Source organism: Dipodomys merriami, unplaced genomic scaffold (assembly GCF_024711535.1).
Source record: "Dipodomys merriami isolate MVZ:Mamm:240054 unplaced genomic scaffold, mDipMer1.0.p SCAF_906, whole genome shotgun sequence".
In the NCBI taxonomy this organism is placed as follows: domain Eukaryota; kingdom Metazoa; phylum Chordata; class Mammalia; order Rodentia; family Heteromyidae; genus Dipodomys; species Dipodomys merriami.
The window spans coordinates 315,626-341,540 of record NW_027206520.1 but is presented as its reverse complement, the minus strand read 5'-3'; the positions used below and the strand labels follow the sequence as shown (position 1 = coordinate 341,540).

General features: G+C 47.3%; 1 long non-coding RNA gene across 1 annotated transcript in view; it reads left to right on the top strand.

The window, feature by feature from the left end:
- The first annotated feature begins 12,326 nt into the window (after nucleotides 1-12,326).
- Nucleotides 12,327-25,915, top strand: part of LOC138821279 (uncharacterized) — a 76,536-nt gene continuing 62,947 nt past the window's right edge. The window contains exon 1 of the long non-coding RNA XR_011370115.1: nucleotides 12,327-12,448. This is a non-coding gene — a long non-coding RNA (uncharacterized lncRNA). The remainder of the gene's footprint in view (nucleotides 12,449-25,915) is intronic.

The following is a 25,915-nucleotide window of genomic DNA, read 5'->3' as shown; positions in this document are numbered from 1 at the left end:
ACCCCAAGCACGAGGCCAGGAAGCCACACACCACACACCCTTGCATCGCAACCCAGCACAGGCTCCAGGCTCCGCCACTCGACACACGGCGCGCGAGGCAGGGGCGGGGACGGATCGGGAACATCCTCCACTCACCACACCAGACGACGGCCCGGGAGAGGCCCCGCGGGACCCTCCCCCAGCTCGGAGGGGGGAGGCGCGGGCACGCAGTTACCAACGCGGGCAGCCACTAACGCTCAAAAGCGGGACAGGGAGCGGCAGGGCCGCGGGAGCCCATCGGGGGCGGGCCCCCGCCAACCCGGCAGCGAACGCTGCCTCCCGAACGAGGATCACTAGAGAACCTCTCCTCACTCTGAGGGTGGCCCGCACCCAACCCCGACGGGAACCCCGCCGGGACCAGAACACATCAAAGGCGTCCATCCTTCCCACCACGAGTGGCAGGGAGGGGTGGGGCAGGGGGGGTCTGCGGGAGCAGCAACACCAACCCTGGTCGGTCGGCCTTGCCGTGCGGGGCCAGAGCAAAGTCGCGCACACGGGCGGGAAGCCCGCACAGGCCCGGCTCACCTCCCACTGCAACATCTCAGGTCCCCCGGTGCAACAAGAGCCAGGTGACACGGCAGGGAAGACAAGCCAGGACCAGGGCGGCAGCTCATGCGGGGAGGCCACCGCCCAGTGCAACAAGGGAAGAGCGCTCCTCTGGGGAACCGCCTCGACCCCCCCCCAGCAGAGACGTCAATCTCTGCGATAACTTCTCTCACTCGCACAAGCCCCACGAACCCAAGGACGGCCGGGACACACCACGGGCAGCAGGCTGGCACAAGGCAACGGACAACGCCGGGATCGGGAACGACACCACCACTCAGCCTCAGGCACCTGAGAGAACCGACCGGGAGCGTTCCGGGAGCACCGCAAGAGGGCAGAGCGCAAGGCACGGCTTTTCACACCACACAGCACAGGCAAGCACGGAGCACCGACCCTGAGAGAGCCGACCCCCGTGCCGATAACGAGTCACGGGAAGAGAGGAGCAAGATCAGGGGCGCCCCCCTCCTCCAGCGTGTACAAGTCCCCGACCTCACGGCGAGGGCAGGGAGAGCGCAGCCGGACCCGGTTGCCGCACCCCTGCCTCCCTGCACACCACCGGCGCCGGCACTGTGGGACGGTGATGGCAGGGGCCCACGGGCAGAACGAGAAGAGCGGTCGCATTCGCCATGAATGTCCGTCCCTCGCCTGGCGCAGCTTAGGCCCGGGCCTGAAGGAGATCGCAACGTCACCACATCAATCACACCGAGGGGGCGGAGAAGACAGCCACACGGCACTCGGGAGGTGGTGGGGCCCAGGAAGCTCGGCTCCCGAGAGGGCCAACAGCCTGGGATAAAAGCGTAGCCAGGACAGACAACCTTTCATGAGTAACGAGCGAGGTAAAAAGAAAAAAAAGAAAAAAGAAAAAAAAACCTTAAAAAATATTAAAAAAAAAATACCACGGGCTTAAGCGTCCCTGGCACTCGGGATTACCAGGACACCTCCGCCGGGCACAGGGCCGAAAGAAGCTAGAGAGGAAAAAAGAAAAAGAACCACGGACAACGCTCGGGAGTAGCGCAGGTCAGCGGCCGACCAGGCCCGCCATCGGGAAGCGGCAGGTCAGGGGAGTTGGAGCTAGGGGCGATAAAAGAGCCACGGAGGTCAGACGAGCACGACGGCAGAACGGGGATGCCGCACACGCACAGGCAAGGCAGGACTCGCCCCCCGCCTTTTCCTCCTCAAGCCGGCCACGGCGAGGGAAGCACACCGCGCGGGCCTACCTATGCACCCCAGGCAACCAACCACTCTCCTCCTCGGCGTGCCGAGGCAAGGGCCAGAATCTGGCACCGGGAGCGGGGGAGAGATCAAGGACGACGAGACTCACTCAGCCACCAACCAACCACCACCACCACACCCACGAGCCACCACAGGGGCAAGGCCTGCTCAGGGCAGCGGGAGCCGGAAGTGCGGGGGGAAGGGCAGGGGGACCCGGACCGGGAAGAGACGGGAAAGGCCCGGCACACAGCATCCGAGAGAGCCCCAAAAGACCCGCTGACAGCCACTGGGACACAGCATGCCAGCACCCTCCTGCAGGTACAAAATCCTCACGTCACCACGCCAAAACCAGGTGGTCACGCAGGGGCGACAACTCGCTGGCGACAGGGACCTCTCGGAAACCACATCGGGGACACCTGTCCCCAACACGTCCCCAACAGAGCCAGACACGGAACTCTCAGGGACAGCTGGTCGACCACATAAGGCGAAGACAGACGAAGAGAGAGGGCGGGAGCGGGGTCAGGGGACGCACCGCCCCACTACCCCGGGTGCGCACGGGCTCATGGCACGAGCGGTACGGGGAACCTTCCCCCGGCAGACGCGAGGCACCAACTCCGAGAGGCACCCAACCACCACACCCACACCGCGCGGGGTCGGTGGTGAGCACCCTGCCGCCAGCACGCACACACGCGGGACTCCCGGGCTCGGGTCCCCGACTCCCGAGGTGCTCCCTCCGCCTCGATTTTTCCCCTACGCAGGGCCCACCGGGCAAGTCCCCGCCATCGCGCACACCGCAGACAGTAGGTAGGTCCCGGCCCCGAGGCTCGCCTCGGCCGTGCCCACGGCTCCTCGCGCCGGAGAAGTCTGTCCTCCGGCCTCCGGGGCCGTGGAGAAGGCCGTGGAGGAAGGCCACACGGGGCCGGCGACCCAGGCCCTCGTGCCCGGCACGTGCCAAGCGCTCACTCGGAGGTGACTCCGGGGAGGGGGGTGGTCCGAGTCCGGGCCGGGACCGGCCCCACCACCTAGCGGCTCACCCGGGGACCCTTTCCCCCGACTCCCGAGACGTCCCTCGTACTCTCCTTCTTTCGCCCTCAAAGACCAGAGGGCGAGGGAGGGGAGGAGGACAAGGCGTCGGGCCCAGACAGAACTACGGGAGGGGAGGAGGACAAGGCGTCGGGCCCAGACAGGACTACTGGTCGACCCGACCAAGCCGCCACCCCCGGCACAGACGGGGGCACGGGAAGAGAGAGCGGCGACTCACGGCCCCACCCCGCGCTCGCCTGCGGGCGCAAAGTCCGACAGAACAGCCGCCCCGGCGCCACAGTGACACCACGGCGACAGTCGCGCCCGGCACCCGGCAGAGGCCGGGCCTCCGCCCGGCTCGCTGCCGCCAGACCTCCTCCTTCAGTCGCTCGCTCGGCTGAGAACGAGGGGACTGTCATATCAAAGAGGACGCCAGGGGGAGCACGACAACCGCCTTCCAACGACCGACTCCACCGAGCTGCCGTATCCCGGATTGGCGCGCGCCGGCCGGCTCTGAGCTCCGGAGACACAGAACACGGAAACGAATCGCCTCACTCCCCACCGCCACGCACCGAGAGGCACAACCTAGGTCAGGACCTGCAGCCGGGTCCTCTCTGCGACCTCACGAACGACACCAGAGCCACCAGAGACCTAGACCGAGATCGAGCCGCCGCCGCCGCCAGCGACCAAAGTGAAACCAGGAACCAGGACGGGAGTCGCCCGAACGGAGCGGCCCGAACCCGAGAACCGGGAAGCCGGGATCGGTCCCAAGCAGGAAGGGGCGGCAAAGACGGCAGGCCTGCACCACGAGAGAAGACGAACCGGCCACCCACACGACCTCCGCCGCCCGTGGCAAGACCCCCACCCCCACCCAACATGGCCAGAAAAGGGCAAGTGAGCGCTTGTCCCACCGTCTGCCCGCCCGTCTTTTTTTTTGGGGGGGGGGGGTGTTTGTACGTTTTGTTTTCTTTTTCCCCCAGATGGAAACCAGAAAGAAAACAACAACAACAACAACAACAAAAAACTCCCAATGATGGGTCGGCTCCAGCAAGAGACGAGCCCTCGGGAGGCACCCACTCACTTGTGAAAGTCCGCCGCCCGCCCGCCCCACAACACGCTCCCTCCCCCCGCCCCCACCCCCCCCTTCACAGGCAGGGAAAGGGCAGGGGAAGGCCAGAGAGAGGTTTCTTCTAACACAGAGAGAGTAGGTACACGTCACGCACACAGGTCTGGAAAACCACGGTGACAGCGCCATGGGAAGCGTGAGTCCACTCACCCATCACTAAATGACAGGAAAGCCAAACGAGAGCCGCTGGCTGGGTGGGGAAGGAAGGGGAGGTGGCACCCGTGTGACGCTTATCCCCGGGCACCGGACGGAGCGACCTTCTCACCGGTTCATACTCTAGCCTGTCATAACAGCTAGCCTTTTCTAATAGGCTCTGCCACTCTCTCTGGAGCAGGATTCGGGGCATGAGGCGATGAATCTGAACCCGACACACAGGTGTTGGAGGGTAGAGGCATCATCACTCACATGCCTGTGGTGGAGGACCTGGACCCGAGTGTGGCGGTGCACAGTGTGTGTGAGTGTGTGTGTCTGTGACTCTGTGTGTGTGTGTGTGTGTGTGTGTGTGTGTGTGTGTGTGCGGGGCTGGGGGGAGGGCAGGTAGGGAACCCTAGGAGGAAAGACAGGGAGAGACAGACGAGGGGCCCCGGCCCAAACAGAGTGGGGGGGTCAGAGGGGCGATCCTATCTCCCAGGGGGGTGAAGCATGGTTAGAACCCACAGGCCCGGCGGGAGTACTTCTCTTTGGAGTTCGCACTGGGAACATATGCGGGCAGAAGCGCCCCAGCACACACATCGCATCGCAGACGTGTAGAGAGGCAGAGCCAGGGGGTCAGGCATGGTAAACACTCTATTCCGTCAACACACACACACACACACACACACACACACACACACACACACACACACACACCTTAGGGTGTGTGTACAATATCCACAAGGTAAAAGTTTATTCATCCATTCCCCAAAGAAGAAGAATAAGATTATGTCAGTTACAGGGAAGTAGATGGATGGACTGATGGACTAGGAGCGGGGGAGGGGCAGAGGGGGGGGTGTGCCGGCGGCGGCGGAGAAGAACCTAGAACAGGTGATGCCAGGGGAAGACAGACTGGCGGAGAGACAGACAGACCGACCAACCAACGGCACCTGTTTTCTCTCCTACGTGGATGCTAGACCTAAACTATAACTGGACATGGTAAGCTACACAGCACTCCGGGCAAACAGAGTGTGTGTGTGTCCCCATGTGTGTGACACACATACTGTCCTTTTGTCAGAAGGTGTAACTTCTCTGAGCATTTAAGATATTGCAGAGAAGACACAAGACGTAATATCCGTAAGTGGCATGACTGTGAACGTATTATAACAACCGGACGTGTGAGGATCAAAGCTGGAATTAGGAGGACAGAAATGTACCTGTCCTCACGCTTTGGGTCATGATCACAAGTACATTTGGTTTAGGATCTTTCAAAACACATCGATTTATCCTTCTGGACACGATGGTCTAGGACCACACTAGTCAATAGCCACTTCAAAGCCAGTTCCTCTGTTGGATACGTTTCAATTGGCTTATATTGGTTTATATTGCAAGTGATTCTAGAGAAGACAGAGAAAAGAGAATAGAGGGGGATTTTCCCTTGCTATTGGGTGTGGGGTGGGGTGGAAAAAAAAAGGATTAAGAAGGCCACAGATTGGATTCTTAGAGTGAAAAACCATGGTGAAAATGGAATGGGAAGGAAATTTACTCACCAATCATGTAATCATTGTCCTAGTTCTCCAGACAGGTTGTAATCTTCTTTTCAGTACTGGTGCTCCAGCCACTCTAGAAAGCATACATGTAAGCTTCCACTGGCGCTAGACTTTAAGTACTAATTGTAGTCTTGCGCGTCTTTTCACAACCCAGCCTCTCAATGCCATAATAACAGATAACTGGGGAGCCACTTAAAAAAAAATAGCTTCCCATGGGCTGGGAAGGCGGCTCACTGGTAGAGCTCTTGCCTTGCATGCCTGAGGCCCTCGGTTGGAATCCTCAGCACCACATAAGCAAAAAGAAAAAAGCTGGGAGTGGCGCTGTGGCTCAAGTGGTACAGTGCTTGCCTTGAGTTGAAGAGCTGAGGGACAGCATCCAGGACCAGAGTTCAGGTCCTCTGACCGGACCCTCCCCGCCCACAAAAAAACAATAGCCTCCCAGGAAACATTTAGTCAGCTTGCCCCGCCCACACCCAGAAGGGAAGATAGAGGGTGGGTGTTGCTAGTAGTGAGGCAGAGTTCCACAGGTAACTGAGATAACTTTTGTCTTGTAAATGTAGTCATGGCAACGAGTTGCAGTGTTGCTTAGGACCTTTTAGAAGAAACTGGAATTCCAAGAAGAGACTGTTATCAGGAAATCTAGGCAGGAAGCCTCTCAGAGAACTACCTTTTGCAAAGGCCAAGGCCTAAGTTAATGAGTGCGTAAGATAAGAACACTACAAGAAAGCAATCTTACGGTACTGTTCTATACATAATATATTAATAGACTTGAAAAATACAAGAAATATCACATGGAAATGATTCATACAAAACAAAAAATTGAAATGAATTCTTTATTTCTTCTTTTCTTCCTTACCTTTTTTTTTTTTTTTTTTTTGGATGTGAGGATTGAGCTCAGTGCCTGGGTGTTGATATTTACATTTTCACTATTTAATTTTTTCCCCAAGGCAGCTACTAGTATACATTTTTGGGCAACAGCTCCACATGTGGTTTCCTGGGAAATCCTTAATCTCACAGTAGACTTAAAGACTACCCTGTTAGGCCAGCTTGGAAACGACCTTTACATTTCTCTCAGCCTTCTAAGGAGCTGTGGGTTACAGAGATGCGCCAGCTGCATAAGGCTAATGGGGCTCATTTTGTACAGGGGAAATTGTCTTTGATTTGGAACTGGAAAGCTGTGCTATGTATCTATAACAACTGTAGTTTCAGGTCTGTTGAAGGTTTCCTCAGGGCTGATTAGTACTGTGTAATGCAGGACCACAAGGCGGGCAGAATCACATGAGGTGGCACTGTATGGTGCCAGTAAAATCAAGAAGCTCTCACTACCCACCAAGTGTGATGGGTATACCTTCCTTTCCCTGCCCTCGCCCAGAACAAGAGAACGACGGTGAGCAAACTCCATCTAGTGTCCACTTTCTGAAAACACCATGGTTGTGAATTCCAGTTTCCTCTCATGAAATGAATGAATCAAGGAAGAGTGGGGGTGGGTCAGTGTAGGAATTGAGATTAAAAATAATCATTGCAGGCACCATGAGACCAAAGTTTGAATTATAAGATTCTAAGGTATTGTATGAGAAAGACAAGAGTTTTGGGTCAAGGAATTATAAATAGAAACGAAAATGCAATCTGTGACTAAACAGGAGAGAAAATGACAAAATATTGGTTTGAGTTTTGAATGTGATTGGTTAATTCTATTTTGAATGGTGAAGGCCAATACTCCATTTTAACTCCAGCTAAACTATTGTATTGTAATTTTTTTTTCTTTTTTGTCGGTCGTGGGGCTTGAACTATGGGCCTGGGCGCTGTCCCTCAGCTCTTCAGCTCAAGGCGAGCGCTCTACCACCTGAGCTACAGCGCCACTTCCGGTTTTCTGGTGGTTTATTGCAGATAGGAGTCTCATGGTCTCTCCTGCTCGGGCTGGCTTTGAACTGCGATTCTCAGATCTCAGCCTCCTGAGTAGCTAGGATTACAGGCGTGAGCCACCAGCTCCCGGCTTGTAAATCTTTTAACTTATGATTCTGTAAAAATTACAAACAGATGCTAACCCTCACAAAGGACACATTGTTAATTCCTCCAAGGGACAATCTGTCTTTATCTCTTTCTTTACTGTGTGGCTACACCTAAGCGTTTGGGGCACTATCACAGAACGTTTTATTTATATACGACTAGTTTTCTACCAGTTTTGAGCCACAGCACCACTTATGGGTGTCTCCTGCCAATGGTGGCTTTGAATCATGATACTCCGATGTCTCTAAGCCATCACTGTACCTAGGATTATAGGCTTAAGCCATAAGCACCCAGCTCAGAGACTAATTATGTTTACAGCAAAAATGTACATTTGGAACTGAGAAGCTACAGTATATAAATGACTGAGGTAGCAGCTCTACTACAGATTTCCTCAGGGTGAATTAGTATTATATCATGCAAGAGTGAAAACTGGCAGATATCAGTACTGTCATGCGTGCCTCAGTCAGGCAGAACACGGTGCAACCAAGGTATGGTACCAGGATAATCACTGATATGCCAGAGTCCAGCCATCACCAACTTTCTTCTCCCTCTCTAGGCAATGTTATGGTGAGCGCTCGCCACCTACTGTCCATTTTCTGCAACTACCCAGGTTAGGAATTCCAGTTGTCTGACAGGAAATAAGCCAGAGAATTCTTGTCGGTCCAAAGGTGGGGTAAAAAGCAGGGCACTGTAGGAATGCAACAGAGTTCCACAGAGGTGGAACCACAGAACTCAGTCCAAGATTTGATTTGTCTTCTGGGCTGCCTGACACTCTCCACAGATTATTCAAAGCAGTGGTATTGGTACCAAGCTAGGTAGCAGAGCCAGGAAAATAAGCAATTCCCTCTCCCCCTTAGCCAACCTCCCCTCACACTTCACAGAGAATAGGAAATGGAGGAAATAAAGGGAAAGAGGGGGCAATATGGGTTATAGATTGAGGTATGAAAAGCCACTTCATTTAGCTGATAACTGACATTTAATATGCCTAAATAATAGCAATGATCTTCACATAGTGATGACATATGATTTCAAATTAATTTATGCCACGCCAACTCCAGTGGAGTCTGCTTAGCATGGGAAACCATCTATCAGACCATGATAGGGGCTTCAGAGACCTATCTCTGAGTTTTGGGACCTCACCGAAGTCTACCTCAGAGAATGGGGCTTTACAGAGACCTATCTCCAAGTTTTGGGACTTCACCGAAGTCTACCTCGGAGAATAGGGCTTCTAAGAGGCCTACTCCTGGAAAAAGGCTGGCAAACCCCTGGGAAAAGATGTGTTTCTGTCTTTCTTTCCCTCATAAGAGTGTCTGTTAATCCTTTACTGCTTCTACTTCTTTATGTACTTGCTCATTGTCAACGTTCCCTTATTCAAAGCTCTTTCTTAAGAGTGTTGACGACTCCAATATCTGATGAGTGTCTTAAAAAATATGACGGACTCACCAGAGTTAAGTGCTAACCTGAGACCCCTCTTATGGAGGCTAGGAGACAAGTTATAAGTAAATATAAAAGTATTGGGGGTTTTCACAAAGTCACTTCAGCAGAAGGAATTATTTGTAAGGAATTTACAAGAAGCTATAGGCTCAGTTAAAACAGAAAGAATGTATGGGCAATTGCTGAGATAATTATGGAGAGAGAATTTCCTGCTATTTACTAAGAGAATTGCTAGGTCTCCTTAAAGTTTACTATTAAAAAAGAGACAGGAAAGATCTTATGGGAAAGTTAAGGCCTCTATAAAAATAGGTAATGGTTAATTGGTGACAAACATCGAAACCCAAACCCATTGTATTCCTTAGAGATAAGCCGGAGACAAATGCCTATCAGGTGCCCAGCTGGTGACCACCCAAGAATGAAGCCATGCAGCAAGATTGTGTAACCTTTTGCCCTTTCTCATGGAGACTTCTTTTATAAAAGTTTGCTATCCTCTGCATTAAATCTCACTCAGCACTCAGCACTCAGCATCCACTCCTCTTGTGTGTGAGTTGTCTGTTTGCCATCTCCCCACCTATTCCAGGTTCCTCCCCTAGGTATCCTCCGTCGTCCCGACAGAACCCGGTCCGCGGCAAATTTATTGTCATATGATTTCGTGAAATTTTATCTCTTGAGAATACAGATGGAGAGAAAGGTAAGGATAAGGAAAATCTCTCTAACCTTATCTCTTCTTGCATAAACATTTAACATGTTCTGGAAAGGAATTACTAGAAAATACAGTACATTTCCAACAGAGAAATAATTACACTATAAGTTGAAGATATGCCATCGTTGAATGCACAGCATTAGTAATGCATGCATGATGCCTAGGTTTGAGATAAAGACATACTAATGACATGTTAAACATACTCACAAACTGTATACACCTAATAATAGGATATCAAAATATATACAACAAATACTGCCACAGATATGGTTTGGGGATTGATGAGGAAGGAGAGAAATAAATAGAACAAATAAGGGCTGGGAAGATGGCTCAGTGGTAGAGCGCTTGCCTTGCATGCCTGAGGCCCTGGGTTCCATTCCTCAGCACCACATAAGCAAAATGAAAAAAGACGGAAGTGGCTTGTGGCTCAAGTGGTAGAGCGCTAGCCTTGAGCTGAAGAGCTGAGGGACAGCGCCCAGGCCCAGAGTTCAGGCCCCACAACCAGCCTCCCCCCCCTCCGAAAAAAAGAGAAAAAGTCAGCCCGCCATTACATCACACCTGATCAACAATAGTACATAAGGCTGAGTAAGGCTGACCCAAAATCCCTCTTAACTTCAAATCACATAACTTTTCTTCACTCATTGCCTTTGCAATAAAACACAGGCCAGAGGATCCATGGTAGTCCAGACTCTGTCATCAGGTCACAAGAAGACAGACAGGTAGAGAAATCCGAATCCCACCTTGCTTTTGTCTCATTCCTTTTCACTGTGAAAGGGCCTTACATGCCTTCTCCTGGCTCTAGCTACAGTCCTTTTCTCCCTCTCAAGGACCAACTGCAAGAGCACACTGAAAAGGCTGTGGGTCTTTCCTCAACATGACCTCCTCAACAGGACCATTAATTGACCCCTACTAAGCATGCTGTGATTTTCAAAATCAATGACTACTTAGATAAATTTAAAGTGCCAACAAGATAGTAAAGAATTTCTAAATATAGTGATACAATACTTAGTAGTTCATGACTTATGACAAAACAAACCAAAATCTGTTTTTATTTAATTGACATGTTTGTGTTTGGCTTTGCCACTCATGCTTTAAGTTGACCTTGAAGTATGGGATGTCTACAATTATAATTGTTTTTAAGGTGGAGGTATAGCTCATCAGTAGATAATCTAAGTTTCTGTTAGCAAAATGAGTCCCTTCCCATAGCTTTAGTCCATTCCCTCCCTTCTCCACAGCTTAACATACTCCCTTCCTAAGCAACACTAGGCCCACATAGTAATGGCAGTACATAATCAACTTCCAACCCCCTTTACCTTGGGATGGCACTTCTCTGGGACCAATACCACCATATAAGGCAACAAGAACCCCTTAGGGTGACCTTCAGATTTGGGCAGTTGCAGGACCCTTATCTACTAGGTGGATAGGAGGCATAAATCCTAGTCTGACATGATGAAGCCCCTGGCCCACACGTGGACACCAGGGTCTCCACCTCCTAGCACCTTCTAGCACCTCCTACACCTCCTAGGTTATATAGGTCACCCCAAAAAATAACCGGTGCTTCTTCTCATTCCTCCCTTGGGAGAAGGAGTCTTGCAGGCACTCTTTCCCCACCAATAAACCTTTCTTTGTTCTCTGTACCTTGCTGTCTGCATGGTTATCTGGCAAAGTATACTTAATATTAATTTTGCCATCAGTTCCTTTCCAAACACTGGAAAACCAAAAAAACAGACATCTATTTCTATATATGTGTACATATATATGAAGGCGTGAAAAGGTCAACAAGTGTATTATCAATCGTTACTTCATTTACAAAGAAATGAAAGCACAGCACAAATACATCCACGAATCTCTCTTTTAAAAACAGCTTTGATGTTCTACATAATCCATGCAGATTAATGAAAAATACATATTTTAACATGTACCCTTTCATGTTCCTGTCCACAAACGAATCTATTTGTCAGCGTAAGAATGGCATGTACTATCTGACCGGGCACTAGGCAACCTAATTTTTATTTCCTATATATCCCAAACTTAAATCTACCAGGAAGTTATATTGCACCACCACCACCACCACCACAAAAGCTTAGATTTTCTCAGAAACACAGAATCACATTAAAAATTACCTTACAATTTTTCCAAACTTCAGTAGGTGGTATAAATGTTGCATGACTAACAAGCTGGCTATACATAAACTGAGGCCCCGGTGGGGCTTTTGTGTATTTCCTTCAACACTAGTTCCTGAAGCCCAGGGATTCCATTCAATGGTAATGCCTGCAGGTTCTGGTCTCCATGGTGATTGGGCCCTGCATTGCCTCACATCTGGGTTTGCATTCCTGGTGAGCCAATCTGTGCGACCAAGCCGCATCTACTGACCCAAGGAGAAGCCGTTTCGCTGAAAAGCCTCGGCTCCCGCAGGCTGCATGAACCTGTACTGAATAAAGCCTCACGCCATCGTGCTCTCGCTTGCACACTGGCGGCACGGGGGGCGGAGCCCGGCCTGGTGCTCGCGGGGAAGGGTGGCCTCGGGGCTCTGGCTCGGGGTAGCCGGGTCGTGAACGTGGCTGGCTCATGTCTGGGCACGGATCCTGGTCTAAACTTGTGGTAGAGAATCAGAAGCGCTGAGCAGCAGGCACAACTCTGGCCAAGGCCTTGGTGGCACCATCCCAGGAGCTGGATCCGGTGAGTCCAGCACGCCATGCCTTATGGAAACACCTGGTGGGAGGTGGCGGATCCTCCACTGCCCCGTAAGCCCCACTGCACATGCGCAGCCCTGCCCCCTTCCGCCCCCCCCCCCCCCCCCCCCCCGCATTGCCGGAGGTCAGGGTCCGGAATCGGTCCCCTAGTCAGGGTTGTCAGTGGCCGGTGCAGGGTGTGGTCGACAGGACCCGCAGGGGGAGCCGCCGGGCAGAGAACTGGGTCCTTCCGGGGCTCTGTGTGGACCGGCTCCGGGGGTGTTTGTGGGTCATGGGAACCAGGGTTCGGACCGCAGCACCTAGCAGCAAAGCGGGACAGCGAACAGCATCAGGAGATGGAACGGCCCCCAAGTGTGCTGGACACCCACACATTGTCAAGCCGCCTTCGTTGAGGGAAAGGCAGGGAGAGGCAGAGCGGCTCGGGGACAATCTTTCAAGAAATAACCGATTCGGTATCTCAACCGTCATGGGAAAAGCTGCGTAGATGAAATCGGAGGCAGGGGCTGGGCCACCGCACCCGCACCGGACCGCGGTGCCCGCAGCTTCTACGTCCCTCCTGGTCACCTCCTTCCGCTGCACCCTCCTCCTCTCCTTTGCCCTTTTATTAAGGGATGATAAGGATGACTCTTAGTGGAGAAGGACTGTCCTGAGAGCAGCCCAGGTCTCCAGGGCCAGGCCATTCCACGGGCTGGAGCTGAAACTACTGCGGTGCTCAGAGCCTGGGTGCAGTGAGCGCTGCTTCCCTCCAGAGGGCGCGCTCAGCGCGTGGGTATCATGGGGCCCAGGGTGTAGTGAGCGCCGCTTCCCGCTAGAGGGTGCTCTGGGAGCGTGCAGATGCTAGGTTGTTCTGTCAGACTCCCTTCTCAGATAATGATTAGGAGAGTCACAATTAGGCTTGCTTCACATAAAACCTAAAATGAAATAAGTTCCATGCATGTATTGTAATGATAGGACTTGAAAAACAATTAGTATTTACCTGTTTTCTGTATGTTAATGGCTGCTTGGATAGGTGAGGTGAACTAATGTAGGAAAAGTCAGGGTGATAGGGTTAGAATGGGGTAAAGAGAAAAATGAAAAGTAGTGAAAGTAATTTTCATGATAGCGAGTACATATGAACAGACATTCCATGCTAATAAGTAGGTGATGAATGGTTGAATTAATTCAGATCATTCCTGTGACTTTAGGAATATCAAGGTATAGAGATGAATATGGTTCTGGGGGGAATAATTTTCAGCATTGTCAGAGACTAAGGCTTTGCAGGTAATGAGTATAGTTATTTTACACTACAAGAGTAATACCAAACCCACAGCAGCTTCACAGGCTATCAATGTGAGAATATTATTACGCATTGTAAAACACGGAGTAAAATGTGTGTTCAAGATTATTACAGTGAGCCAGGAACCGGTGGCTCATGCCTGTAATCCTAGCTACTCAGGAGACTGAGATCTGAGGATCGCTGTTCAAACCAGCCCTGGCAGGAAAGTCTGTGAGACTCTTGATCTCCAATAAACCACTAGAAAACCGGACGTGGTGCTGTGGCTCAAGCGGTAGAGTGCTCACCTTGAGCTGAAGAGCACAAGGACAGTGCCTAAGCACAGATTTCAAGCCCCAGGACCAAAAAAAAAAAAAAAAGATTTCTAAAGTAGGCGATCATAAATAATGATGATATTATACTGTCAAAGCAGAGAGGAAGAATGTGAGACCGGAAACATCAGAGCTCAACATACACAGTAGCTACCATTACAGGCATGAAACACCAATGCCCAGCTTAATAAGGAATTTATTATTATAGAAATACTTAAGTAATTGTACAAAGAACTTCAATTCAACATATCAGTTTGTGAGTGCAATGTATCATTACATTTACTAATAGTATTTTATGAAGTTGATGTACAAAGGGTTTTAATTTCCATACTTGGGATCATGAGTACAATGCATGTGATAGATGTCACCCGTTTTATCATTCTTGTCATCCCTTCCCCAGCCCCCATCACCTCAGTTTGTCTAGTTCCATTTTCACACATTCACATTGACTGTCATGGCTACATTCATCTACCCTTCCTGTCTTCACTTGTCTACCCCAGTTTCCTTGACATTATCCTTCCTGAATATACTACACTGTAGTTCATAGTTTTGTGCAGGGTCCTATTTTCCTTAGAAACAGCTATTATTCCAAGATCCATGACGTAGTGTGTGGTCAGGGTCAACATTTCACTAGTATGTTTTCCTAGGTGGTCAGCTTTCTACCCAAGATAGAAGTCCTGTGGGTTTTGTTGTTGTTTTTGTTGTTTCCCCAAATCTTTGCATTTTCTTTTTATTTATTTCTTGCTCTTTCTTTTTCCTTTTCTTTTGTCGGTCATGGAAAAACACTCTGGGCCTGGACCCTGTCCCTCAGAATTTTAGCTCAAGGTTAACGCTGTACCACTTGAACCACACTGCCATTTCCAGTTTTCTGAGTGGTTTATTGGAGACAAAAGTCTCACGGCCTTTCCTGCAGGGGCTGGCTTTGAAGCACGATCCTCAGATTGCTACATCCTGAGTTAGGATTACAGGCAGGAGCCACCTATGACCAGTGTGTGTGTGTGTGTGTGTGTGACCAGTGTGTGTGTGTGTGTGTGTGTGTGTGTGTGTGAGAGAGAGAGAGAGAGAGAGAGAGAGACCAGTGTGTGTGTGTGTGTGTGTGTGTGTGTGTGTGCGTGTATGTGTGTGTGTGCCCCAGTCCTGAGTATTGAATACTGACGCTTGAATTCAGGGCCGGTGTTGTCTTTGAGCTTCTTTTTTTTTTGCACTCTGCCACTGGAGCCACACCTCCACTTCTGGATTTGTTTGGGGCAAGTTTCTGGAGTATCACAGATTTCCTGCCTAGGCTGGCTTTTACCCTTAATCTTCATATCTCAGCATCTCTAACACAAAGATGAAACTTTAATAATAGCAAGCTATCATGTGACAGATGCCAATATATTAGGTTTCCTACACAGACTACTGAGTTCTCAGTATCTCTAATGTGAGTTCAGACCTCCAAAACAGCAAGCAATAAACCATCATGACTGTCTCTGGGAATATACAATTTTTAAAAATATTCAATTACCAGCTGGGTGCCAGTTACTCACATCTGTAATTATTGATACTCATGAAGCTGAGATCTGGGGATTGCAGTTTTAAGCCAACCTGGGTAGGAGTCACTTATCTACAATAAGCTAATCAGAAAAAACTGTGTAGTGGCTCAAGTGTTTCAATGTGGCTCAAGTGATAGAGTGCTACCCTTGAGCACAAAGAGGCTCAGGGACAGTGCCTAGGCTCAGATTTCAAGACTTGGGACTGGAAAAACATTCTTACCAGAGCTCCCACAAATAACAACTACCTTCCTTTATGATGAAGGTTTACATTAACTATATTTATTCTCTGTACCAATAGCAAATGCCACCTTATCTTCATAAATCAAGACTTGCTTCAAAAATTCTATTTTGTAAAAATAGAAAAATGAAAAATTCATAAATCAAAAGTGGCTTACATTAAACAAACAAGTTTCCGCCGGGCGCTGGTGGCTCACGCCTGTAATCCTAGCTACCAAGGAGGCTGAGATCTGAGGATCGCGGTTCAAAGCCAGCCCGGGCAGGAGAGACCGTGAGACTCCTATCTCCAATAAACCACCAGAAAACCGGAAGTGGCACGGTAGCTCAAGTGGTAGAGCGCTCGCCTTGAGCTGAAGAACTAAGGGACAGCGCCCAGGCTCAGAGTTCAAGCCCCACGACCGACAAACAAACAAACAAACAAACAAGTTTCCAGAGCTCAGAATTCAGGGCTCAGCAGGAGACTTTGCTCCCACAGACCTAGGACTCACCTGACCAGTGCCTTCTCATATCCAGGAAGTCCAGAAGGATGTTGTAAATGATCATGAGGTTCATTAGGAATGTTACCAGGTAGGGAATAGTGCACTTGATTAAAGTCAGTAGAATTGGATGGGGTGATAAGCTGGGCTCAGAGCTCCTTCACTGACCTGAGAGTCACCTCGGTGTGGTGTGACTGACATAAATGGTCAAATGTAAGCTGTCTCTAGTAAATCAGAAATCTTGACAAAAAATCATTTATCAGAGGTGCAGGTAAGGGAACTACGATATTTTTCTATCAGTGCAGGACAGAAGCAATGGTGTTTTTTAAACATTTATTATTATTGTTGTTATTGTTATTGTTATCTTTAGGTAATTATACAAAGAAGTTCCCATTCTACAAGACACTATATAAATACAAGGTGTCTGACAACATTGTCACTCATCCCTCCTAGCAATGGTGTTTTGAACAAGAAAAAATAATGAGTCAGCAGTGGAAGAATGCTTGCCTTGCAGGCATGAGGCATGAGTGGGGAGGTGCTGGTAGGAGGCAGATAGTGCTGGGCTTGGAACCAGAGTGAGGAGGGGCAGCTCCTAATCATGGCAAATCTGGGAACAGACAGCCAGCGGGGCGACCTAAGGATATTCACCTACCAGGGCCCACGAGAGGGCCACATCCAGGGCACTTGAAAGCAGGCAGGAGGGACCAGGACACTGCAGTCCTGGAGAGAGCCACTATGGACTCCCACTAGTGTGTCCTGTCCCTACAGACTGTCCAACAATGCAGTCTCACTTTATTCAGAAGGAACTGGGGAACCAGCTCAGGCCCCGATGCCCTGCCAGTCCCCACTGCCTTCTCAGGCCACCTCCCTTCTCTATCCTTTCCTCTCCCTCCCTCCTCAGCCCACACCAGAATGGAAAACAGAAAACATTATTTTCAAGTCTTGTTTGTTATAAGATTCTTGAACATAAAATAAAGAACACTTGCAATAATATAAAGGGATAGCCCAATTAAAAAATGCTCAGTGCTGAACACCAGAAGTGCTGAGCTCAGAGCTGCTGATGGCTGTTGTACACCTTCCTGAACAGACTAACCACCACTCAATATTGCACAGTAAACTACAATCGTTTATGGGGATTTTCATCTCCATTGTTTCAAAGAAGTTCCTCAGCAATGTGTCATCCCACGATGGATCATGCTGTCATCTTATTTAGTGAGCATGCTGAGAGCTAGAGAATAACAGTTCAAAAGCAGCCTAGGCAGAAAAGTCTAGGAAATTCCAACTGCAAAACAACCAGCTAAAGGCCAAGCCAAAGGCATTTTTCAGGAGTTAGAATACCTCATGCTCTGCTATTGTAACTATGCAATCAAAGGTGTGCACATGTGCATCCTGCCTGGGAACACTGCAGTTTCTAGCTTCTGGGCAGCAGGACAGGGAGTTCATCTCTTCTTTACTTATTTGGTAGAATCTGGCTTTTTGTATAATTCCCTATATTCTCTATGTTTTATTTACTGATCATAGTGATGAAACTCGGGGCTGGGCACTGTCCCTGAGCAATTTGGTTCAAGGATAGTGCTCTGCCACTTGAGTCACAACATCACTTTCTGCATTTTGGTGATTAATTGGAGGTACCAGCCTCATGGACTTTCCTGGGCTGAGTTTGAACCATGGTGCTCAGATCTCAGCAGCTAGCATTACAGAACCATGGGCATAAAACTTTTGTTAGAGGTTAGTCCTTATTGTCTTAGTCAAGATTTTAGCTGAGATGGAGTCAGAGGAGAAGGAGCAAATTCATCCTGACTGTCTGCTTTCAGAAAAATAACTTATTGCATTTAATTTTTCTATAAACTCTGCTCTGTTTCTAAAGAAACTGAAAACTTTTTATTTTTTACTTAATAAGCTGTGTCCCTGAGCTCTTTTGGTTGAGGAGTAGCATTCTGCCATTGGATCCATAGCTCCACTTCTGGAGCTATTTTGTTTTTTTGTTTTTTGTTTTTTTTGTCGGTCGTGGGGCTTGAACTCTGGGCCTGGGCGCTGTCCCTCAGTTCTTCAGCTCAAGGCGAATGCTTACCACTTGAGCTACAGCGCCACTTCCGGTTTTCTGGTGGTTTATTGGAGATAGGAGTCTCACGGTCTCTCCTGCCCGGGCTGGCTTTGAACCGCGATCCTCAGATCTCAGCCTCCTGAGTAGCTAGCATTACAGGCGTGAGCCAACAGCGCCCGGCTTCTGGAGCTATTTTGGAAATTAAAAAATAAATTAAACTCGGTGGGGAAGGTGGCTCAGTGGTAAGTGCTTGACTTGCATGCATGAGGCCCTAGATTCGATTCCTCAGCACAAACCACATAAGCAGAAAAAGCTGAAAGTGGCACTCATTTGATATGGATGAGTTGGTGTCTCACAAAGTTTTTGCCCAGGATGGCTTCAAACCACAAATCTACTTCCTAGGTTTACAGGTGTGACCCACTATGCCATGGTTGTGGTTACTATCAATTGTCAACTAGAAAAGGCTAAGAAATGCATTAGAGGTTACTAATGCACAACTCTTGGTGTTTAATAGAGGCTATTTCATGAGAGCAATTATGTGCACTTTGCACATAATGTTAACTTGTAACACCCTGGAAAAAGCATTTGTAGACAAACATTTAAAAATACATGTAGTTGGTAACTTGTAGGACCCAGATTTAAGCAAGATGACAGGCTCCATGGAATGAAAATCGGTGTGCCTAGGTGGACTTTAAAAGCAGTTTCCTTTGCAATATCTTTTCTCTTCCTGCTTGATAAGCATCCTGATACACTATTATAGCAGCAGAAGTGGATAAGAGCAGAGAGAACTATCTTGAAACATTTACTTCCAATCTAAAGTGGACCTTCCTCTGACATCTGATGACAGGACAATGGTAGGCTTCCACACTTCTGTGGTTACTCAGTAGGAATACACTAAAGCCATCCCTCAATCAGATCCTGTGCTTCGTAATGAAGAAACATGCGATGACCATCTTGCACTCCATTCACCATTTGAGAAAATGAAATCTGGTGCATTTACTAATAGAGTGTGTAGTATAATAAAGTTTTTTAAACTGCAACAAATAAAAAATAAATTTATAAATTAAATTGAACAAAAAACACCCTAGAAAGTAGTGGTTTTGAGAAGAATTTGAGAGCTTGGCAGCAGTGGCACATGCTTGTAATCCCACCTTATCATATTACTGGGAGCTGGATCAATGCCTACCAAGGCAGAAAAGTGTTGTCCCCATCTCCAAGAAAACAAACAAACAAACAAACAAACAAAAAAAGAGTCCATGTGTCCTGGATGAAATCCCCAAAGGCTGCTCCTCAGAGGGTGATGTGTGATGCTGTGAGGATGAAATCTAATCTGTAGTGGAGCCCTCAGGGTATTGGTCATGTCAGGAATATGAAATGCCTGTTAAGGAGAATGCCTGAGGCTGGGAAGGTGGCTCAGTGGTACAGTGCTTGCTTTGCAAGCATGAGGCCCTGGGTTTGATTTCTCAGCAATATATAAGCAGAAAAAGCCAGAAGTGAAGCTGTGGTTCAAGTGGTAGACTGCTAGCCTTGAGCTGAAGATCTGAGGACAGTGCCCAGGCCCAGAGTTCAGGCCCCACGACTGAAAAAAAAAAAAAGGTAAATGTCCTGTGGCCTGCAAGTAAAAATACCATAAGGTGGGAATTTTCCTTTCTGATTGAGTGGAAATCTATAATCTGTGCCATTTTCCCTCTAGTGTATATGAGTTGTTTTTCACTTCATAGTGACTCATGCCTAAGAGTTTTCCTAGAATCGCATAAGAAAATTTAGTCTTAAAATTTTGAAGACTTTTCGATTGTTTACAGCCATGGGGAATTCTGGGAAATGGATGGACAAAAACCTACAAGAGCAAAGGTGGAATCTTAGGGTTATGAAGAACTATTTGGGTTCCAGGTTAATAAAGGTGGACTTGTGATGGATATGGTGAGTATTATTAGCATGAGTGGATTAAGAAGTAGCTAGGAGATTAGGAAAGCACTCCTTGGGTTACATTGTGTTATTGCAAGGAGGATTATCAGTGTGGATAGATCTTCACTCAATGTAGATGAACATTACCATCCCATTCTGGGAGCCTGAGAGAATAAATATCCTAAAAGGAGAATGCCAGGTACATCAATATGTTCTCATTCTCATTCTCTCCTCCATCTACTTCCAAGGAATCACTCAGTATGTGAGAAGGTTTTCTTATAAAAACTTACGTGTACTGAAAAATCCTGAAATTATAGGCAAAATAAGCCTGTCCTGCTTTAATTTGTCTGTATCAGATCTTCTGTCACAACAATGGGAACTCATTAAGACACTGCCACTCTCTGCCTTTTACTGGGAACCCTTTCCCCAGGAGAAGAACCATGACCATGAAGAGACTTGCTCTGGTCAGTTGACAGTATGTCACAGAGGCTGGTAGCCACACCAATGGTTCCCATCATTTCGCCAAGCCTAAGTGGCAAGTTGTAGGTTGAAACAGCATTGATGCTCCCCATAGCCTGGACTATTCCAGCTGCATCAAGCTGTCAGTGGTACTCGTGTCAGTGCTATGAGACTTATGGCTGACTAGATGTGTTGCTCAGTGAGGATATCTTAGAATCCCCCATCTTGCTCCCATGTCTCACTTCTGGTCCACATGCTTACTCCTTCCAGTCATTCACACTGCCTATGTGCTTCTTTGGTTGAAAGCCTTTATTATTAGTTTGGGTCCAGAACTCTGGTGTACATGACAGGTCATAGTTAAGGCAAGGGCTGTCCAACATGAATAAGTACCATGCTTTGGCCCCTTGCAGAATCTGCTTGGTTCAGACTCCACCATGCCCTATGTAGTGCCACAATGGCACTCTGAACATAGGCTCTCTGAACACACCCAAGAGACAGACCATTCTTGCTGCTCTAATGCCTCCCAACCCACCCAGCATTCTTGCTGAGCTGCTCCATGGCCCCAAACCTACCAACAAAGTGCTTCTCTAGTATGATCTTGTCATAGCTGCAGGTCACACAGTGTCACCTCCAGCTATTTCTAAGTAGTTTATTGGAGCTAACAGTCTCCTGGACTTTGAGCTTCTTTTAGCTATCATTCTACAATTCCCTTTTCTGATCTTATTATATCTTTCCTGAGTATCCAGTATACTTATTATGTAATTTGCCTACACTTGAGCTGTTGTCATGACTAACAAAGCCAGGTTCACAAGTCTCCAGTGCATCAGGAATAGATTAGCTGGAAAAGCAAAGTGTTCAGAAATTCAAGGCTAGCTTGATTTCTTCATGGCATGAGAAAAGAAATAGAAATCTGCATTCCTTGAGCTCAGAGAGACTATTTTCTGTCTTTCACATAGAATTAAGTTTGTTTAGTCACTAACTTGCAATTTTTTTGTCTATTACCATATTTTATATTCTTGGATTTGGAAATCAGGGAGCAATCTAGCACTGAAGGCATCCCTCCAGCCCCATTGGTTAATGTTATATTTTTTTCAGATAAGAGAGGATCCCACATACTTTCCCCAAGTCCTTCCTGACACTTAGAGCTTCCCAATCCTTGTCTCTCACTGTGCCTTACATGGACTAAACAAATTTAAATAGGACAACTCTATACTTCATGAAGAATACTTACTAGAACTTAACGTTAATTGAGACTTTTATTTTTATTTTATTTGTGAACATACTGTACAGCGGGGTTACAATTACATGGGCAGGATAATGCATACATTTCTTACCAAGCATTGCAGCCTCCTCCTTTGTTTACCCTTCACATCCCTTCTGTTAATTGAGACTTTGTTTTTGAAGCACCTTCTTAAAATTTATATTATTTCATTTTAATATATTTTTATTTTTAATTTTTCATTATACAGTTGATATATAGAGGGATTACAGTTACATAAGTTAAGCATACATTTCTTTTTGGACAATGTCATCCTTTCCCCACTCCCAATTTTCCCTTCCAATCCCCACCCGCAAGTTGAATAGTGCATCTTCAGCATAGTGTCTATTGAATACCATTGATGCATTTGTTCACCCATTGTCTTATTTCATTCTTATGCCAATACCAAATTCTGTCATTCCTGGCTATTAAGTGAAGGAACTGAAGTTCAAAGATAAGAAACTCAAGATCACATTGCTAAAAGAGCTAAAGTTTACAATTGAATAGATTTAGCTGTGCATGATGGTGTGACTGTTATCTCAGCTGCTAGAAGCAGAGGCAGGATATTGTCAGCACGTTGCCTGTCTAGGCTGCATAGTAACACTGTTGCAAAACATCAAAACCAAATGAAAAAAAAAACAAGGATCTACCAATGCTAGAGATTATGTGGAGATTTACAGCATTAGTCTTTAAGGAAGGAGACTAAGGACACAGAAATGTAGTTAAACTTGGCTGGGATAATGGTATCCTGATCATGGTATCAGGCTGCTGTTCTTCTTTTTCTTCTTTGTTTTTTTGGTTGGTTGTCCTGAACTCTGGGCCTGAGCACTCTCCCTCAGCTCTTGACCAAAAGGTAAGCCCCTTACCAATTGAGCCACAGCACCACTTCCAGCTTTTTTCTGCTTATGTGGTGCTGAGGAATCGAACCCAGGGCCTCATGCATGCAAGGCAAGCACTCTACCACTGAGCCAATTTCTCAGCCCAGGCTGGTATTCTTCAGCAGATACTTTATGAGTAGGATTTCAGTGATGATGGAACTTTAGTCTATATTTCTATTGTCTATATGTGTATAGCTGGTACTTATATGTATGTATTAAACATGTGAAATATGGTTTAGGATAACTGAAGGCTGACTTTAAATTGTATATACTTTTACTTACATTGCAATAAGATGGAACACTCTATTATTCCTTGTCTAATGTTCAATTTTAATGCAAGCCAAAGCTGGTACTGTGACTTTACTTTCAACTACTTCATGGTGGAGGCAAAAATAAAACAGGATTTCAGGTGTCAATAACAGCTTGACAGGTGTCAATAACGGCTTGAGTGTCTCTTAATGTGCCAATCCCTATTGAAGACAGATATTCACTTTGTAAATTCTTCAATTATTCAGCAAGAATCTAGGAAAGCACTCTAGAAGTCTAGGGAAAAAAAAGGTAGTGTGACTAAGGCCCTGCTAAAATCAGTAGCCACTCTGGAGGGACAGGAAGTGTCTTGGGAAAGTGTCTGTTATCTGTTGCACTACCTTAGGCTATAGCACTGGGATGCTGTGGCACAAAAGCCATGTTCACATGAACTGTCTAATGCTGTTCAATCTTATTTTATCTGTGGCAATCCTTTTCATATGAAATTTGTTACAAAAATGGGGAGCTCTATAATTTGCAGCAAGTGTGGGGATAGAACCATGGCCTTATTTCCTGAAGTAAGTTGCTGTTGGTGGCTCTGGAGGTGCCTCTGTGATGCCAGGATGGCATGCATAGAATACAGGTGGAGCCTAGATAATTCTCAAGGGTCAGCTGCAGATGAGTTGATAGGCTTGTGAAGGAAGGAAATATTTGGAGGTGAGGTGTGATGCCGCCATGACAGCATCTCTAATTAAGTAGTTTGAAATACATTTCAAAAGAGCTCAAGGCCCTGAGTTAAAGCCCCTCAACTGATAAAAAAAATCACTGATTTTTCTGCCCAAGGTGGCTTTAAACCATGATCCTCTTATCTCAAGCTCCTCATTTGCTAGGATTACAGGCATGAGACACCAGCATCGGCTTTGCCTTTCCTTTTCATATTATGCTATAAAAATTTGTATCATCATTTTATTTTTTTTTTGATTTATTTTTTTTTTTGGCCAGCCATGGTGCCTGAACTCTGGGCCTAGGCGCTGTCCTTCAGCTCTTCAGCTCAAGGCTAGCTCTCTACCACTTGAGCCACAGCACCACTTCCAGCTTTTTCTGCTTATGTGGTGCTGAGGAATTGAACCCAGGGCCTCGTGCATGCAAGGCAGGCCACCGTCCAGCCCTGTATCATCATTTTATTATTGTATCATTATTGAGCTATATTTTTAGTGCAATTGTTTGCATTTTCCTCCTCTTTAATTTTCTCTCCCCTCCTCTCATCCTTCCACTTCTCCTTCACTTGTACTTTACTTGTACCATTCTAAGCTTGAACTCCTTACTGAAGCTTATTGCTCAAGGCTAGCAATATACCACTTGAGCCACTGCTCTGCTTTTGCCGGTTAATAGACAATAACAGTTTCACAGACTTTCCTGCCAGGGCTGGCTTTGAACAACCATCCTCAGATCTCAGCTTTCTAAGCAACTATGTTTATGGCAGCATTATTTACCATAGTCAAGATATGGAACCAACCCAGATGCTCCTCAGTAGATGAATGGATTGGAAAAATGTGCTCTCTGTGTGTGTGTGTGTGTGTGTGTGTGTGTGTGTGTGTGTGTGTGTGTGTGTGTGTGTGTGTGTGTGTGTGTGTGTGTAATGGAATTCTATGCCTCCATCAGAAAGAATGGCATCTCACCACTCATTAGGAAATGGAAAGACTTGGAAAAAAATTATATTAAGTGAAGTAAGCCTGGCCCAAAGAAACATAGGTCCCATGGTTTCTGCTGTCTCTTTTGCTGCTAACACGCTGGAGTTTAGGAATTGTTTATTTCTCAGTGCTAATAAGAGAGAGGGAGCCAAGCACAGGAGGCTTATGCCTGCAATTCTAACTACTTAGGAAGCCGAGATCTGAGGATTGTGGTTCAAAGCCAGCCCAGGCAGGAAAGTCCCTAAAACTCTTTTCTTCAATTGACTAAATGAAAAGCAGAAGTGGGGTTGAGGCTTAAAGCAGCAAAGTGCTAGCCTTGAACATAAGAGCTCAGGGATGGTGTCCAGGCCCCAAGTTCATGCCCCATGAACATCCAAAATAGAGAAAAAAGAAACTGAAAGAGGAGAGAGAAGAGAGAGGGGGGAGGGAGGGGTTGGGAGAGGGTTGGAGAGAGGAGGGAAAGGGAGGGAGGGAAGGATGGAGAGGTACTTGGTTTTCTAAGTCAGAGCACCACGTCCAGTTTTCTAGTGGTTTACTGGAGATAAGAGTCTCCTGGACTTTCCTGCCTAGGCTGGCTTTGAACCATGATCCTCAGATCTCAGCCTCCTGAGTAGCTAGGATTACAGGCATGAGCCACTGGTGCCTGGCTGCTTGTGATATATGATTTGGCCATATTGAGTCCCCAGAGTGTTCACCTTCCCCATCTTTCCCTTTGTCACCTTCATCTTCTCTGGAAGTCTTTTTACTTTCATTTCCCCTTTACTTAAAAAATTTATTTCCTTTGGATTCTAGTTGGGTAACAGGTATTTTTTTCTGCATCTCATTTATTTCTCTTACTAGGAAAGTATGAAGATTTTTTAATAGCCTTTTTAGCTGTGTTCCTGTGGCTCATACTTGTAACCCTAGCTGCTCAGGAGGCTGAGGTCTGAGAATCAGTTTGAATCTATCCCTGGGCAGACAAATCCAAGAACCAAATCTCCACTTAACTAGCAACAAGATAGAGGTGAGTTGTGACTACAATGGTAGAGTGCCAGACTCAAGTTAAAGATCTAAGGGGCAGTACTCAACTCTAGTACTGTAACAAACATAACGGCAAACAAATCCCTTTTTAATAAAGAGACATTCACAGTAAGCTCAAAAACA